Here is a 16,704-nt window from a genome sequence, read left to right on the forward strand (position 1 = left end):
TCCCACCTTAAAGGAAATAAAAAACCATTTGCTCTGGAGCAAGGTTACTCCAGGTTCAGTGTTCCCATGTAGAAGCAGTTTCATGGAGTTTGGTAGTAACAGATCTAAGAGAGAGGTAGCAATCAAGGCATGTAAGGAATAGACTGGTGGAAAATTCACTGGTGGGTTACAGCATGATGGGGGAATGTCTCCCATAGGCCTTAGACGCTATCTGGTGACATTCTTACCTTTTGGGTTGGTGAAAGCTAATTGTCTGTCTGTTGAAAGATTCTGAAAGACTTTAAATCTACTCATCCCAGAATGTTATTTCCGACAGAGAGGTGGGCAAGGAATGGTTATTCAGGTGGATAGGACTTGCTCAGGATAAAGTCGAATTGGGCTCTGGCTTGCAACACCGCTGCGGTCTTTTGTCTGTTTCTAGTTATTCATTTTGATTTATGTCTGCATGTGTGCATGGCACCATGTGCATAACTGACGCCTGTGTGTATGTATTGCATGCATGCACCATGTGCATACAATGATGCGTGCTTATCATATACTACACCACAGATACTCGATGCCTGCAGCAGTCAAACCGGGTATCCGATCCCCTGGAGTTGCAGACGTTTATAAGCCACCATGTGGGTACTTTTGAGTCAAACCCTGGTCTCCTGTAAGAACAGTAAGTGCTGTTAACTGCTGGGCTGTCTGTGTAGCAGCAGTGTGTGCACTCTCACCAGCCAGTCTTTGCAGACACAGCTTTTGTCCAGACAATTTTGCTCACAGACCTCAGGGCGTATTCATAGTCTCCTCTCTTTACTATGTGGAGTTCTTCGGACTGATTTTATGATCTCAAGGTTTTTTTGGTAGAGTAAAATTGGCAAGTTCGTAGAAGATTCTTTGATGTTCCCTCACCATTAGCTTCAGGTTTGTATGCTTCATTTTTGCTCAAGTGGTCTTACGTCTTCAGGGAGCCCTATGTGCAATTCCATCGTCTTAATTGCTGTGATGAAACGCCATAACCAAACACCATAACCAAAGGCAAGACAGGAAGGAAAAGGTTTACCAGGCGTAGACTTCCACATTGCAGTCCATCACTGAGAGAAGTCAGGACAGGAACTCAGTGGCGGGAGCTGAAGTCAATGTCACGGAGGAATGCTGCTTACTGGCATGCCCAGATTTCTTTTTTACAGAACTGAGGACCACCAACCAGCTCAGGAGAGGTGGCATCATTCCAATAGGCCCTCCCTGCTTCATCAATCACTAATTAAGAAAATGCTTTACAGCTAGGTCAAGCATTTTCTTAATTGAGGTTCCCTCCTTTCAGATAGGTTTAGCCTGTGTTAAGTTGACATAAAGTACTCAGGGTGGCGATTCGTTTTGCTTTTAGTGATGGTAATTCCTGTTACTTAAGTTTGTGACTGTTAGGCTAGTCTACCAAAACATTACTATTTTCTCTTTGCAATTAAGTACTTTGTAGGTGGTTACTCTGAAATGACTTTGTAAATATCTTCTTACTCATCAAACATGTTTTTATTTCTACTAGCCTTAGGCTTCTATTCAGTTTCTCTGCCTATACTTAATATTTTGGATTTTTCTTAGTTCCCGACACAGCAAAAACACTTTAGCTGCATTTAGAGTTTCTCTGACCCAGGCTCTAACATCTTCATTTCTTTTTAGGATCCCTGTTTTTTCATTTTTTTTAATGAAAAATAATATTTAGAAACCAAGATTTCCATATTTGATGTGCTAATTGGCCTTCTGTTTTTCCTAAAAAGCACAGAGGTCTTGTGTTTTATATATTTCTGTCTGTGAAGTTATGCATATATAATTAGTATAATGTGGGTATTATCTTATAATGTATAATTATATCTTTATATTGATAGTGATGTAAGGTGTTTGAGTGCAACAAAGGTCTCAGCTCTTGGTCAGCCAAACTTGGAGAGCTAATGTGTTTGACAATTGACAGTCATCAAAGTCACCCCAAGAAAGTGGCTCTGGGGTTTATTATCTCACATCCAAGAAGAATAAGGAAACAAGGATAGGGAGTGAGCAGAATAAACATAGGAAAAGTAAAATTAGGGCTGGAGAGATGGCTCAGCGGTTAAGAGCACTGACTGCAATTCCAGAGGTCCTGAGTTCAATTCCCAGCAACCACATGGTAACTCACAACCATCTGTAATGGGATCCAATGCCCTCTTCTGGTGTGTCTGGCAGCTACAATATATCACTTTATATAAAATAAATAAATCTTTTTAAAAAAAGTAGAAATATTTAAAGAGTGAGAAGGACTGTGAGAGGAGGTGCTGAAGAGCTGCTTTACCTGGTTACTTATAAGATTTATAGTGGAAATTAGAGACTGAGGTGACCTCTATTGAGATGGGTTATTTGTGAGCCCATTAGGAACAGAACCAAGAAGCAGCCTACATATCCTTTTAATTACTTCTCTACCCAACTGGGGAGGCCATGTAGTACTTGTCCAAACAGGAAAGTAGTCTTGTGTGTGTCCTAGGCACCTTGGTCCACTGCCTCGCCCAGGTTTTCTCACTAGTATTGCAGACTATTGACCAAGAGATGTAAGAGTCGCTAATAACTGATCATGGGCCCTCATTGTCAACGGAGAGCTAATGCCTGTCTCATTACTTCACAGTTGGATTCAGAGTCATAAAGGATCATAAACTATCTTAGTAGATAAGACTTAATGGTGATAAGGTGCTATGTGAAAGAAAGAAACAAGGAAGTTATCTTAGAGTGGAATACACTCTCTTGTGTACCAATATTTTTTGCACATGTAGAAATAAACCTAAGATTTCTTGACAGCTATATCAGAGACTTCCTATATATTGATCTTATAGTCAAGTAAAATCAAGCCCTTTCTTGTTAACTGATGTTGAAAAATGGTTTCTACATCTCTCCTTATGCATTCAATTTTTGAAAACTCAAATGCTTCTAAGCCTGTGAAATTTTATAATGTCACCATATACTATCCTCAAAGTCTTCTGACCATAGTTTAGCTAAATACCAATTTTTCCTCTAAACTTGTTATATGAACATTTAGAATATGTTTGTTCTGTGCTTAGGCTGATTTCCACAGCAGGTCAATCAGAAAATACAGATGTATCAAGGTGCAGCATGCTGGTGTGTGTGTGTGTATGTGTGTGTGTGTGTATGTGTGTGTGTGTATGTGTGTGTGTATGTGTTTGTGTATGTGTATATGTATTTCTGTGTGTGTACATGCATGTGAATGTGTGTATATAGTGTGCATATGAGTGTATATGTGTATATGTGTCTTAATGTGTGTATGTGTGTGAATGTGTGTATATGTGTGTGTGTGAATGTGGTATGTATGTGTATGAGTGTGTATGTGTGTGAATGTGTGTTTGTGTGTGTGTTAACTTTGGAAGAACAGTTGAACTATGGATTGTTTCATATCACAGCATGGTAATTTATAAAATACAAAAATTAACAGGCACTAAGTACTGTAGAAAAGAAAATGAAAGTAAAGTAAGAAATATGCTAGAAAATTTAAAAACCAAGAGAATCTAACTTTCATACCTTGATGATGCTGGAAAGTGCTGATGGTGTGTGTGTGTGTGTGTGTGTGTGTGTGTGTGTGTGTGTGTGTGTGTCCTCTGACTTGTCTCTCCTAAGTGATCTAGTCTACTATGTCTTTAAACCCTCCAAAGACTCTCCCTAGAGTAGGGAAATATAGTTAGTCCTTTTCCCATTACAATAAAATTTCACAGTTTGTGTCAAGCAACTGGGGGTGCATTTACAGATCCTACTGCAGTAGATGTGGACATGAGGTGCCTCCTAGAAGATTCTAGTCTAACCAGAAAGAAATGCACACAATTCACCCTTTACTTACACCTTATCTGACTTTAGATTCCACTCTTTTTCTGAGCAAGAATGCTAGAGAAATATGGGCTTTAGTCACTGACCCGAAATACCTATGGTAATATTTAGTCAGCGATTGTATCTGACTCACCTCCTGTTTCATTCGACCTATCATGTTTCTCAGGCTTCTCTTGAATGAATTCCTTCTCATTTGAATACTTTATGCACTATGATTGATTCAAAATATATTTCATTTTCTTCAGATTCCTTTTCCTTTCAGCTTCTATTACCTTCCCAGATCAGCAAGCGAGGCCGTCTTTGACTGTCTCTTTCCCCTCTTGTCTGTATCTACTCTGAACAAGATTTTCGCTTGTATCTGACTCATCTCTTCTCCCTCTGTCTATCTCTTCTCCGTTTTTCTGGTTTAATGTGCCGTGTTAAGATGCCCTCTCCCTCAGGCAGAGATAACACAACAGTGTTGATAACCGGCTCTGCTTGTGTTTCAGTTTCTAACCTCGTTTCCCTTCGTTGTATTCTCCACTGTGGCTCTGCATTTGCAAGCATAACCATGCTGGCAGTCAGGGTCACTAACAGCATCTCTGTGGTTGCCTTAAGAGCTAACTGAGAGGATGCCTGTCGAGCCCTTAGCACGGTGCCTGAGGTATATGCTAGCGATTATTAATACAGTCATTAGCATTTTGACTCTGTTAACCATGGGACCTTGTTATATTATTGTCGATGTTTTCGAGTCATAATTCTTCTTAGCATTGACCCCAGGATAAAATCAAATTCCCTGGTGATCATGACTAAATACTTCACAATTTGTTTCCCAGTTAGTCCTCCAGATTTATTTTCGTCTTGCTACTACCTTCCCAAGATGAGGTTTATTAGACAGTTTTACTTGCTGCTGCAAGATGTCCGACTTTTACCCACCCCTGTGCCTGCTGAGTCCCCGGATGGAGCATCCTGCCTCATTATCTTTCCCTAACCTGTATTATCCATTCACTTCTCAAATCTCAGTTTGAATGCATAGACTCGTGTATTCACCGCCTTCACGAACTTCCCAAGGTGTTTTCTGGTCTATTGCGGTCCACGTCTATGTAGATCCACAAGAACATACCTTCTCATTCATCGTATCAAGTAGGATAGTATTAACTGGGTTGTATCTACACAGGTACGTTCTTGGTGTTTTCTTTGCTCACCTTCCTTTCTTGAGCAATTATCCTGGCTTGGTGGGCTTTCCTGGCATTATTCACGTGGGGCTTCGTGCTATTTGTTATATCTGAATAACATATAGGTAGAAAGTAGGCCAAGGAAAGTTGTTATAGCAAGTTGACTTACTATGCAGTTTTGACTGAGGAACACAGTCAGAAATTCTGAGGCATGGATGCTATTCAGAGTCAGAGTCCACCCCTTAGAAAGGAAAGAAAATGTAAAGTTGACACCTATGAAATCATAGGCAGAATATAGGAGAAACAGGGGCAATAGACAGGTATAAAAAATTGAATCTTTAATGGGAAGAATAGAATTGAAAGTTAATGAGAAACTGGCCAGAAACTGAACTAAATGAGCAACTATTTGACCGATTTGAATTTGGGTTCATTGACTTAGAAACTCTGTGCAAGTAACTGAGAAGAGGAATGTCCCCAGTTTACTTTGATGTCCACTTAGCTCTATAGATCATAGTAAAATTAATTAATTAATTAATTAAAATTCTGATAATGCTGATTATTGACAAATTGCACAGGAACGAATCATTAAACGAATCAATGTGAATAGCTAAGGTCTGTGTTACTTTTACTGTTCAGGTTTCTTTACAGTTCTTATTCAGCGTGACAGTGACGGGCAGCCAGTGGCCATGCACAGACCATTCCTTTCTCCTGCCAGCACAGAGTGACAAGAGAACGAGCAAAAGCTGCTTTGTCTGTCAGACACTGTTACTAGAGAAACGGAAACTAAGGGCAGCCTTACATTCTTAACTTCTTTATTTTTCTTTTGCAGATATAAGTCCCAGTATTCCAGAGAAAATGTCCTTTTTCATGCTTAAGATGTGATATGGAGATTATTATACTTTTTTCTTTTCCACCTACGTCTTCTTTTAACTCAGTTCCAAAATCCAGTTGGGCTGTACATTTCCAGAATAGCTACCTACATTCATAAAAGTTTTAAGATATAAGGACTGAATGAGCAGAAATTTAAGTTGTATTTGTGGATAGATTACCAGGAAAATATTGAGTGAATCATCTGAAGGGCAAAGTTCCAGACCTAGCTTGGCTATTATTTCACCGTATGTTCCAGGGTATGGCAGTTGCCTAGAGGCCTCCCCAATTTCTTCATTGTATGTCTTTGGATACAGCAGCCACATGGAGTCACCACCCCAAAACTTCAGTTGTCTAAGAAGGATCATAGTTTGTAACCGCTTACTTCAGAGTTCTAACGATAAAATGGGTGCTTTGAAAGCATTAACGGTTTTCATGCAATATCCTGCCATAGAATGTTTGCTAAGGTGGAGGATCCTATCAACTCAAAGACACACTAGCAGTCATAGGAAAAGAAGCTCCTAGTTAAGCCCCACAGCCTTGCAAGCACAAGGCTCCTTTTTTCTCACAGCTCCTAAGTGGTGTCTAACAAGCACAAAAGGAGATTGGATTGTATGAGTTTAACACAGCTCCTTACAGAAGGGCTCTCAGAGAGTTAGGTGTAGAAGTAAAGCTCAGTTCTTTGACCTGGGGTGGAATTTACAGGAGGAGATTACTGATAAGAAGTGTGAACAGAAATGTGTTTTCAGGTGTGGAATTTCACAGTAAGCCCTGCTTTGGCCTGTCTGTAACCTTCCCTAAGGCAAGGAAGGATCCACAGCCTTGTGTTCGTCTTACAGGAGTTAACATGTGATTGATCTTTAATTCCTGTGTACTGTCTTATAATGAGTAGACCTTAGCCTGCACTGCAGCCCACCCCCAAAACACCAATAAGCATTTTCAGTTAGAGAAGTTTGTAAACATCTTTTTCCATAAAACATTGTAGAACTAACCCAGTGCAAATACTGAAACATTTAGCCAGCGCTGCCTAGTTTATTTAAGGTTTTTCAACCAATATTTATATGAATTTATCATTGAAACCCACCCGTATTATAATAGATTGGTAAACAAAATACTTAAAAACATTTGAGATGGGGGTTGGGGATTTAGCTCAGCGGTAGAGCACTTGCCTAAGAAGAGCAAGGCCCTGGGTTCGGTCCCCAGCTCCAAAAAAAAAGAACAACAACAAAAAAAAGGTATAAATGATCAAAAAATCTTTGAATTAATTCTTCAAAGAAGGAAAAACAATTAAGCCCAAGTTAGAGTTATAGATGATTGTGGGTTTCACATTCGACGTGTTATTTCCTGGTTTATTAAACTTTAATATCATGTTTCTAAGTTTGACCTATAACTTTGACTCTAACTCTTAGTAGTATTCAGCTATAATTGTGTTATTTTCTTTGTAGAGTAAGAAATACATTAAAAGGGAAAGTAATATGATTCCAAGTCATTATTTTTTGATGGCAGTTTTTAAGCCATTCGTTTGGTTTGAAATAACTGCCGCATTTAGACTGTCCTTGTTGAGGAACACTACAGGATTAATTGGTAGCTGTGCTTATAAGCAGCAAAATACAGTACCTCACCTCTACTATAAGCTACGTGCTTCCACTCATTAAGACTTAGGCTTGGATTTATAAAGTACTAGCAGCTTAACCATTAAGATTTGAGATTTTAGTGAGTATTCGTCTTCAAGAAAATGAAAGGTATTTCCCCAGTTTTAAACATCTCACTTGTGTTGGCATTTATAACAGAGTCTGGATATTAGCAGTACTTAAATGTTGTTCACAACACCCTGAGTTCCCTTTTAGAACTGTGTGCTTTCAGATTCCAGACACCATTCCATCTGGCAGATCTATGGTGAATGGTAGAATCTGAGATTCTAACAAGACCTCAAAGGATGTGATATGGATAGTCTACCCAACATATTTGGAACAGTTTTTTGTTTGTTTGTTTGTTTGTTTGTTTGTTTGTTTTTTCCCAAGACAGAAGATTAAATTCAAAGTCTTACACATGTTGAAAATGTTCTAATACTGACAAACACCCCTGAACATTGTTGTTGTTGAACAACAACAACTTCTTCTTCTTCTTCTTCTTCTTCTTCTTCTTCTTCTTCTTCTTCTTCTTCTTCTTCTTCTTCTTCTTCTTCTTCTTCTTCTTCTTCTTCCTCTTCCCCTTCCCCTTCCTCTCCTTCTCCTCCTCCTCCTTCTTCTATTTCTTCTTCTTTCTATTTTTATCTTCTGAAAAGTGTCTCACTAAGTAGCTCAGGCTGATCTCCAATGTTGCCCCACTTGCTTCGGCCTATGTGAATAGCTGGGATTACATGTGTGCCCTGCCAGGATAGATAGACTTTCAAATGGTTGTGAGAGAGAAAACAGCTAGTTTGCAAATTGTGCACTTTCAGTGTAGACTCATTTCAAAAGATATTGAAATAATATCAAGCATTCAGTTGATATTAGGTTTGATTTCAGTGCATTGAGCTGTGATTTCTATATTACTTCTCTTATATTGTTAAAGGTACACATGAATGTGTGCATCTTGGTCATGTCTCAAGTGCTTTCTCATCCAGTGTGATTGCACCCTCCTCAGCTCTTGGTTAGATTTCTTCACTTGAGCTGAAAAGGACCACTTCAAAGACCTACTTGAATCAATCAGAGTTACTTTCAAGAGTTTATGGTTGTCTTTTACTACCTTGGGAAAGGAAAACTTGCTGGAAAGAAAAGTAGGTCTGACTTTTATTTGTAGGCATCCAGGGAATAAGAAAGCAAGCTATAGATCTTTAAAGGACAGAATGCATTTGTACTTTTCCAGTGAACAAGCATGTATGCCTGGTTATCAGTTTTAGGCTATCCTTTACAGTTTATAAACTCATTTGATCTCTTGAGTCGAGACGATGTCATGTGACTCTGTTTTTCCTCTATTTGTGGGCATTCAAAAGACGTTTTGGTTTCCCTTTAGGAAATTAAACCCACCAGTCATTTAATGCAAAAATGAGCTTGACTGAACTAGCAAATTATATCTAGCTCAAGCATCTGTCAGTAAGCTCCCATGATTCGCTAACTCACGGAGGGGAAAAAAAAATCCGTTTGATGTTTAAGCTTTCTAATGCCAGAGATGGAATGTCCCTAACTTTAAAATGGATGATCTCCAAAACAGTAAAACAAATAGAGATCATGACATATTACTAATTGCTCATATTTTTAGTTTCTGTATATCTCCTCTATTGAAATGTGCAGTTATGGCATCCGATGTGAAGGACAAGGAGTGGGGATTTGCCACAGGAACCTGGTTCTCCCATGTGCTCTATCTGAAGAGGAGTGGAATCTGAGGCAACATATGGTATCAATTGCTGCTTAATTGATGTCAAAGTCTGGACCGCTAGTGAATAATAACTGCCAAATACTACAAACACTTGTAAGCATGTGCATGCACACACACACACACACACACACACACACACACACACACACACACACTTACTTAAACATAAAACTGTAAAGGCTGTTGTCATCACCTCTGTCTTGCAGGTATATAATTGAAGCAGAGTTGAAGGGGTTTGCAACCCCATAAGAAGAACAACAATATCAACCAACCAGAACCCCCAGTGCTCCAGGGGACTAATCCACCATCCCAAGAATACACTGGGATGGCCTATGGCTCCAGCTACATATGTGGCAGAGGATGGCTTTGTTGGATCCTTGGTCCTGTCAAGGTTTGATGCCCCAGTGTAGGGAAATGTCAGGGCAGGGAAGTGGGAGAGAGTGGGTTGGGGGGGTGGAAGTGCACCCTTATAGAGGTAGGGGGAGGGGAGACGGGATAGCAAGTTTCTGGAGGGGAAACTGGGGAAGGGGATAACATTTGAAATGTAAATAAAAAAATAAGTATTCAATAAAAATACCAAGTATGGTTTAAGAAAAAAGGTTCCCTTGCACAAGGTCACTTGGCTTGTCATTGGCACATATAGGTTTCAAATACAGTCAATGTGACTCCAGAATTTCAGTTCTTCACTGATCATTCCCTCACAACTAAAATCATTTGTCCTTTTAAGTGGACACGCTAGGAGGAAGATGTACTGTTATTCTATCAACATTAGCATTACTGAGAGCATTCATGTAGTTCCTTTAATGTGATGGATTGCTGATAAATTAGAAGGCAGTCGAGATAAAGAGTGAAATATCCCCTCAGCTCAATTTGGTAATTTAAAAGGGAAGTGAACCGTCCCCCCTTGCTAGACACAACCCCATAGACAGGCTTTGTCCGGCCTGCAGTTTTGACCTTTACAGTACCTTACATTTTAATTAGTTACCAAAATAGACACAATGAAATTTAAAAGCCGTGTGCATGGTTCTGAATTTCTGCTCTCTGAGAAAACAAGAGCCTTCCTACCAGAGTCATCACCATTTTCTCTCACAAACCTGGACCCGAGTGTCACATTGTAACCCCTGGAATCATTCCACAATGTCAACTATATATGCTTTACTCTTTACCCATTTGATTTTGTGACCATGTATAAAACATTATTTTTAAGGGACAAATGGAGACAAATTCTTGCAACTTGTATAAGGGTTGCTTTTAGGGTAGAAGGACATTTATTTCAATTGTGTATCATAGATGATTAAAATCAGTTTCTCAGCTCTTAAGAACAGAATGGTCTCTCTCCTCCAGCTGAGCAAGACGCCAGAAGGAAAGAAGGCCAAGGGGAAGAAGGTGGCCCGGGCTCCAACCGTCATCAAGAAACAGGAGGCCAAAAAGGTGGTTAACCCTTTGTTTGAGAGAAGGCCCAAGAACTTCGGCACTGGGCAGGACATCCAGCCCAAAAGAGATCTAACACACTTCGTCAAATGGCCCTGCTACATCAGGCCACAGTGGCAAAGAGCCATCCTCTATTAGCGGCTCAAAGTACCTCCTGCCATTAACCAGTTCACCTAGGCCCTGGGCAGGCAAACAGCAACTCAGGTGCTTAAGCTTGCCCACAAGTACAGGCCAGAGACAAAGCAGGAGAAGAAGCAAAGGCTGCTGGCCTGCGCTGAGAAGAAAGCTGTTGGCAAAGGGGACGTCCCAACTAAGAGACCGCCTGTGTTCCAAGAGCATGAATCAATACAGTCACCTTGGTGGAGAACAAGAAGGCTCAGCTGGTGGTGATTGCCCATGATGTAAACCCCACTGAGCTGGTGGTTTTCCTGCCTGCCCTGTGTTGAAAGATGGGGGCTGCCTACTGCGTCATTAAGGGCAAGGCCAGGCCGGGGCGCCTGGTCCACAGGAAGACGTGCACCACTGTTGCCTTCACAAAGGTTAACTTGGAAGACAAGGGTGCTCTGGCTAGGCTGGTGGAAGCGATTAGGACCAATTATAATGAGAGATATGAGGAGATCCGCCGCCACTGGGGAGGCAACGTCCTGGGTCCAAAGTCTGTGACTCACATTGCCAAGCTGGAAAAGGCAAAGGCTAAAGAACTCGCCACTAAACTGGGCTAAACGTACGCAAAGTTTTCTGTACATAAATATAATTACAAAATTAAAAAGAGAGAGAAACAAGATGTTTTTCCCCCTAGATTCTAGATATAGTCACACTGTGAAAGGGCAAAAAGAAGTGTCACTAATGCTATTGTCCATATATACTTCTCCGTAGAAGATGTATATGTTAGCCGGGTGGCAGAGGACACGTTGCTATAGCCAATCACAACTGCTTCCTTTTCCCTCTAAAGATAACAATGAATTCTTCAGTGAACTATTCCTCTTGGAGTGACCGCAAGAACAGACATTAGTTTAGAAATGTTTCCTAATATGGTGTTTTCATCACAGTTACAAACATCCTACCCTCTGCTCCTGTAACTACATGTGTATGGCACACACGGTGGATGTACACGCTAGAAATGCTTGCATGCATTCACCCTTCGAGCTTAGTAACTTGGAACTGAAATTCACAGGTCTAGCAATGGTCGGGATTTTTTTCCGGAGGGGGCGTGTGTGTGATATTTGCATATACAGAACCAGATGACTTGAGAGTGGGATTCAGTGCAAACACAAAATTTGTTTTATATACACCATATTATACCTACCTGAAGATAATTTTATGCAATATTTTTAGGACCTGAATACTTGTTGTGACCTGCCTCTTGAGACTAGGTATCAAATTGTCCACGTGTAATGTTACCACTCCAAAAGTTTCTGGTGTTGGACCGTTCTTTGGCTTCTTGTTCAGTTTGTTCCTGAGCATTATTAACCCATGCCCTGTTAGCCAGACTGAAAGTATCTGTGTGGAACTCTGTAGCCAAACCTCCGACTAGTTATTTTCCCATTCAGCTAATAATTAGCCTCTATTTTGATGATTCTTTGTGGTGGTTTGAATGAGAATGACCCCATAGGATCATATATTTGAATACTTAGTCATTAGGGTGTGACAGTATTTGATAGGTTTAGAAGGACTGGAAGGTGTGGTCTTGTTGGAGGAAGTGTGTCACAAGGCAGGCTCTGAGGTGGGCATATCAGGCCCAGCACCTCTCTCTCTCTCTCTCTCTCAGTCTGTGTGTGTATATGTGTGTGTGTGTGTGTGTGTGTGTGTGTGTCCAGTCATGATGATAATAGACTAAGCCTCTGAAATCATAGCAAGCTCCCAGTTTATTAAATGCTTTCTTTTATAAGAGTTGCCTTGGTCATTATGTCACTTCACAATGGTAGAACAGCGATTAAGACGATTACTGAATACCTGCCACATGCTAGTATGTCTCAGCTTTGTAGTCCCACCCGAGGACTGTTGAAATGGTGATGGGGATCCACTTATTGTGCAGGGGGCTCTATGTAGTGATTGATTTTTCTTGCCAGTTTGATTGATGATACTGATATTGATAAATTTTCATCCAATTTGAGTTTGAAAGGTTCTAGCAAAGTAGCCAATGTCATATACATACATTGTTTTCTATCCAAGCTATAAGTGTCTACATGGTGGTATAACATTATCTCTGTATCATCAATATCTTGGCATGGTAGGGGAACCAGATGATGAGATTTTTAATGAATTAATGATCGTACAGTTTCTCAGTACTTCTGAAGCTGTATCAAGCTTGCTTGGCCCATTGTTTCCTTCTCTATCAATCTTGTCTTTCCTACTTCCTACATGTTTCTCTCCATTTCACTTAATCGGTTATAGTGAAGAAGTACTTTTAGTCAGGTATAGTAAAGTTTCTTTCCTACCATTTATAGATTATACATGTGAGTAAGATTTTGATTTATGTGTGAATTCTCTGAGATTAAATGGGGTAACCTATAATTTTACCTAAATCTCTTAAACTCCCAAATTATATTTCAGACAATGCCTATAGCAGCCTTATTTATAATAGCCAGAAGCTGGAAAGAACCCAGATGTCCTTCAACAGAGGAATGGATACAGAAAATGACACTCAGCTATTAAAAACAATGACTTCATGAAATTCATAGACAAATGGATGGAACTAGAAAATATTATCCTGAGTGAGATAACCCAATCACAAAAGAGTACACATGGTATGCACTCACTGATTAATGGTTATTAGCCCAAAAGTTTGGAATACCCAAGATATAATCCACAGACCACATAAAGCTCAAGAAGAAAGACCATAGTGTGGATGTTTCAGTTCTTCTTAGAAGGGGGAACAAATACTCAAGGGAGGAAATATGGAGACAAAGTATAGAGCAGAGACTGAAGGAAAGGCCATCCAGAGACTGCCCCACATGGGGATCCATCCCCTGTACAGACATCAAACCCAGACACTACTGATGATGCCAAGAAGTGCATGTTGACAGGAGCCTGATATAGCTGTCTCCTGAGAGGTTCTGCCAGAGCCTGACAAAAACTGAGGCAGATGCCTGCAGTCAACCACTGTACTGAGCATGGGGTTCCCAATGGAGGAGTTAGAGAAAGGACTGAAGGAGCTGAAGGGGCGTGCAACCCCATAGAAAGAACAATAATATTAAATAACCAGTCACCCCAGATCCTGCAGGGACAAAACCACCAACCAAAGAGTACACATAGAGGGACCCATGTTTCCAGTCGCATATGTAGCAGAGGATGGCCTTGTTGGGCATAATGGGAGGAGAGGCCCTTGGCCCTGGGAAGCCTGGACACACTCCCTTGCTTCCCCCTCCCCAGTAGGGAAATGCCAGGGCAGGGAGGCAGGAGGAGGGAGTGGGTGGGTGGCTGGGTGGGGGAACACCTTCATAGAAGCAGGAGGAGAGAGGATAGGATAGGGGATTTCTGGAGGGGAAACTGGGAAAGGGGATAACACTCGAAATGTAAATAAATAAATATAAAATTAAAAAAGAAATTGCTTAAAAGCTTGCTTCCTGTCCTTGCTGGTGTTCAAGTGTACGTAAGAGTGTCTTGGCCAGTTGTGCACTAAACAATGGCAACAGATTCCAATTGAGCTCGTCAGCTAGAATCTCATTAAGGCTCTAATGGTAGCAATTTATATCCACTAAGTCACAGTAAGACAGGCACCTCTGCAAATGATATCTTGTTTCATTAAATGGAAGTGTAGTACAATAATCTTCTGCCAGAACATAAGAAAAATTTAAACATGTGTACTCTATTGCCTAGAAGTGTGTTGAATTGTGTTTGTTTAGCTCTCGTGGCTTAGCATGAATTCCCTTGCAATAGAGAAATGGATCTCTTCTCTGCTTTTGCCTCACTACTGAAAAGTTTCCTCTGTTTCTTAGTGGACCTGAGTGGAATGATTAAGATGGTTCATATGCGTGTTCATGGGTTCTTGTGTATGTGTGCGCCTGCGTGTGTGTGTGTGTGTGTGTGTGTGTGTGTGTGTGTGTGTGTGTGTGTGCTTTGCAGGGAAAGTTGGAAGGAAATGGCGTCCCAAAGAAAAGGTAATAGAGTGAGCTCTGTAATGGCTGTTCCTGGTTGTCACCTTGACTATATCTGGAATGAACTACAATTCATCTGGACCACACCTTCTGTTGTAGACCTGCATAAGGACATTGGAAGAAGGAAGACTCAGTCTTCAACTGCTTATTGCACTTCCTTGCCAGTACGTTTGTTGGATTCTACTTCTACAGAAGACCAGCTGAAACAACTAGCTTCGTGGGACTGAGCAACTACTAGTTTCTTGGACTTCCCATCCACAGCTGACCATTGTTGGGTTAGTCGGACTACAGACTGTAAGACACCACAATAAACTCCCTCAATATAGAGAGACATTCCATAAGTTCTGTGACTGTAGAGAACCCTGACTAAGATGAGCTCTAACATTCATCTTGGGGGACTGAAAACTTAATTCAGTCGATAAGGAATTTGCCATATAGCTAGGGGACCCAGCTTCAATGTCCAGTACCCATATAAAGTCAGAAAACGATAGCACGCACCTAGCTTGTAATGCCTAGCTTGTAAAGAATCCTTCCAAAAGTTGATACCCCAGGTACACACACAGGAACACCAACAGCAAGCCAACAAACTAAACAACAACCACCAACAAAGTGGGCAGCATTTTTCCCTTTTCAGCTAGCATAACCAAAGGAACACATGTTTTATTAAATACTTGTTGATTTCCAAGTCCATGGAATCCATCCAATGGGTTCAACTCTATCAAAATGTAAATAGTTGTAATCAACCAATATGAAAATATTTCATATTGGATCCTCTTCTTTTTCCCAAGAAATAAGGCAGCTGATGCATTTTCATCTTCAATGTGAGCATATTTACATAAGGGTAGCATTTATGGCTTAGAAATTACATAAATACAGGTGTCTTAGTTTGGATATCTATTGCTATGAATGAAACACCAGGACAAAAAAAACAAGTTGAGGAGGAAAAGGGTTTATTCAGCTTAGACTTCCACATAGAAGTCAGGATAGAAACTCAAACAGGACAGGATCCTGGAGGTAGGAGGACATAGAGTGGTACTGCTTACTGGCTTGCTTCCTGTGGCTTTCTTAGCCTGCTTTCTTAAAGAACTCAGGATGATAGCCCAGGGATGGCCCCATCCACCATGGGCTGGACTCTCCCCCTTTGATCACTAATAGAGAAAATGACTTACATTTTGATCCTGTGGAGACATTTTTCTCAACTGAGGCTCCTTCCTCTCCAAATGACTCTAGCTTGTGTCAAGTTGACCCAGAAACCATCTAGTACACACGAGAATATGGGTATTGTCTATTTTGGTTTTATTTAAACTATATGGGGACTTAAAATTTACGTGTGGAAACATCACATACATCTAGAAATGGTGTGTGTTAAGTATACAAATACGACTTAAGAAAAGGTGAGACATAGGGTAAGATGGAAAGTTTCATGAACACTTACTAGCAGTTTAAGTGTGCTAGAGATGAATGTTCTTGGGGCTTAAAATTAACCAGGAAATGATCCTTTGAAGAGAATTTAAGAGAGTCCAATGGAAAGGAAGCACACATACTTTTCCCACCTTTCAGTTCCCCAACTAGGACCCATTCGCTTTCTTTGGCCAGATAACCTTTCTCATTTCTCATTGCCTGATAAATTGCTTTAGAACAGGGGCCAGCTAGATACTCCTGTAAAGAGCTGCTAGCAACTGTTCCGTGAAAGGAGCTGTGAGATCTACAGTATGAGCGTTGGGGTGAGAATTGCACCCAGTGCTGCTCAGTGACAGAGCACACTCAACCAACTGAGTGTGAGGCCATGGTTTCAATCCTGACAAGTTGGGAGGGAAGCAGAAAAAGAGCCGGGAGAGCGCATGCCCGTGAAACTGAAAATGCTGTTCTTCATTGGACTGTAGTGAACTAGGTAAGCAAGTGACAGGATGTAGATTACTGTCTCCTGCACTAAAATGTTTCAGTGTTCACTCACCTTGACCCTC

The 16,704-nt window shown here is 40.7% G+C and overlaps 1 pseudogene; it reads left to right on the plus strand.

The window, feature by feature from the left end:
- The first annotated feature begins 10,538 nt into the window (after positions 1–10,538).
- Positions 10,539–11,365, plus strand: LOC148006827 (large ribosomal subunit protein eL8 pseudogene; annotated as a pseudogene).
- Positions 11,366–16,704: the final 5,339 nt, after the last annotated feature.

Source organism: Rattus norvegicus, chromosome 1 (assembly GCF_021556685.1).
Source record: "Rattus norvegicus strain SHRSP/BbbUtx chromosome 1, alternate assembly SHRSP_T2T, whole genome shotgun sequence".
Classification (NCBI taxonomy): domain Eukaryota; kingdom Metazoa; phylum Chordata; class Mammalia; order Rodentia; family Muridae; genus Rattus; species Rattus norvegicus.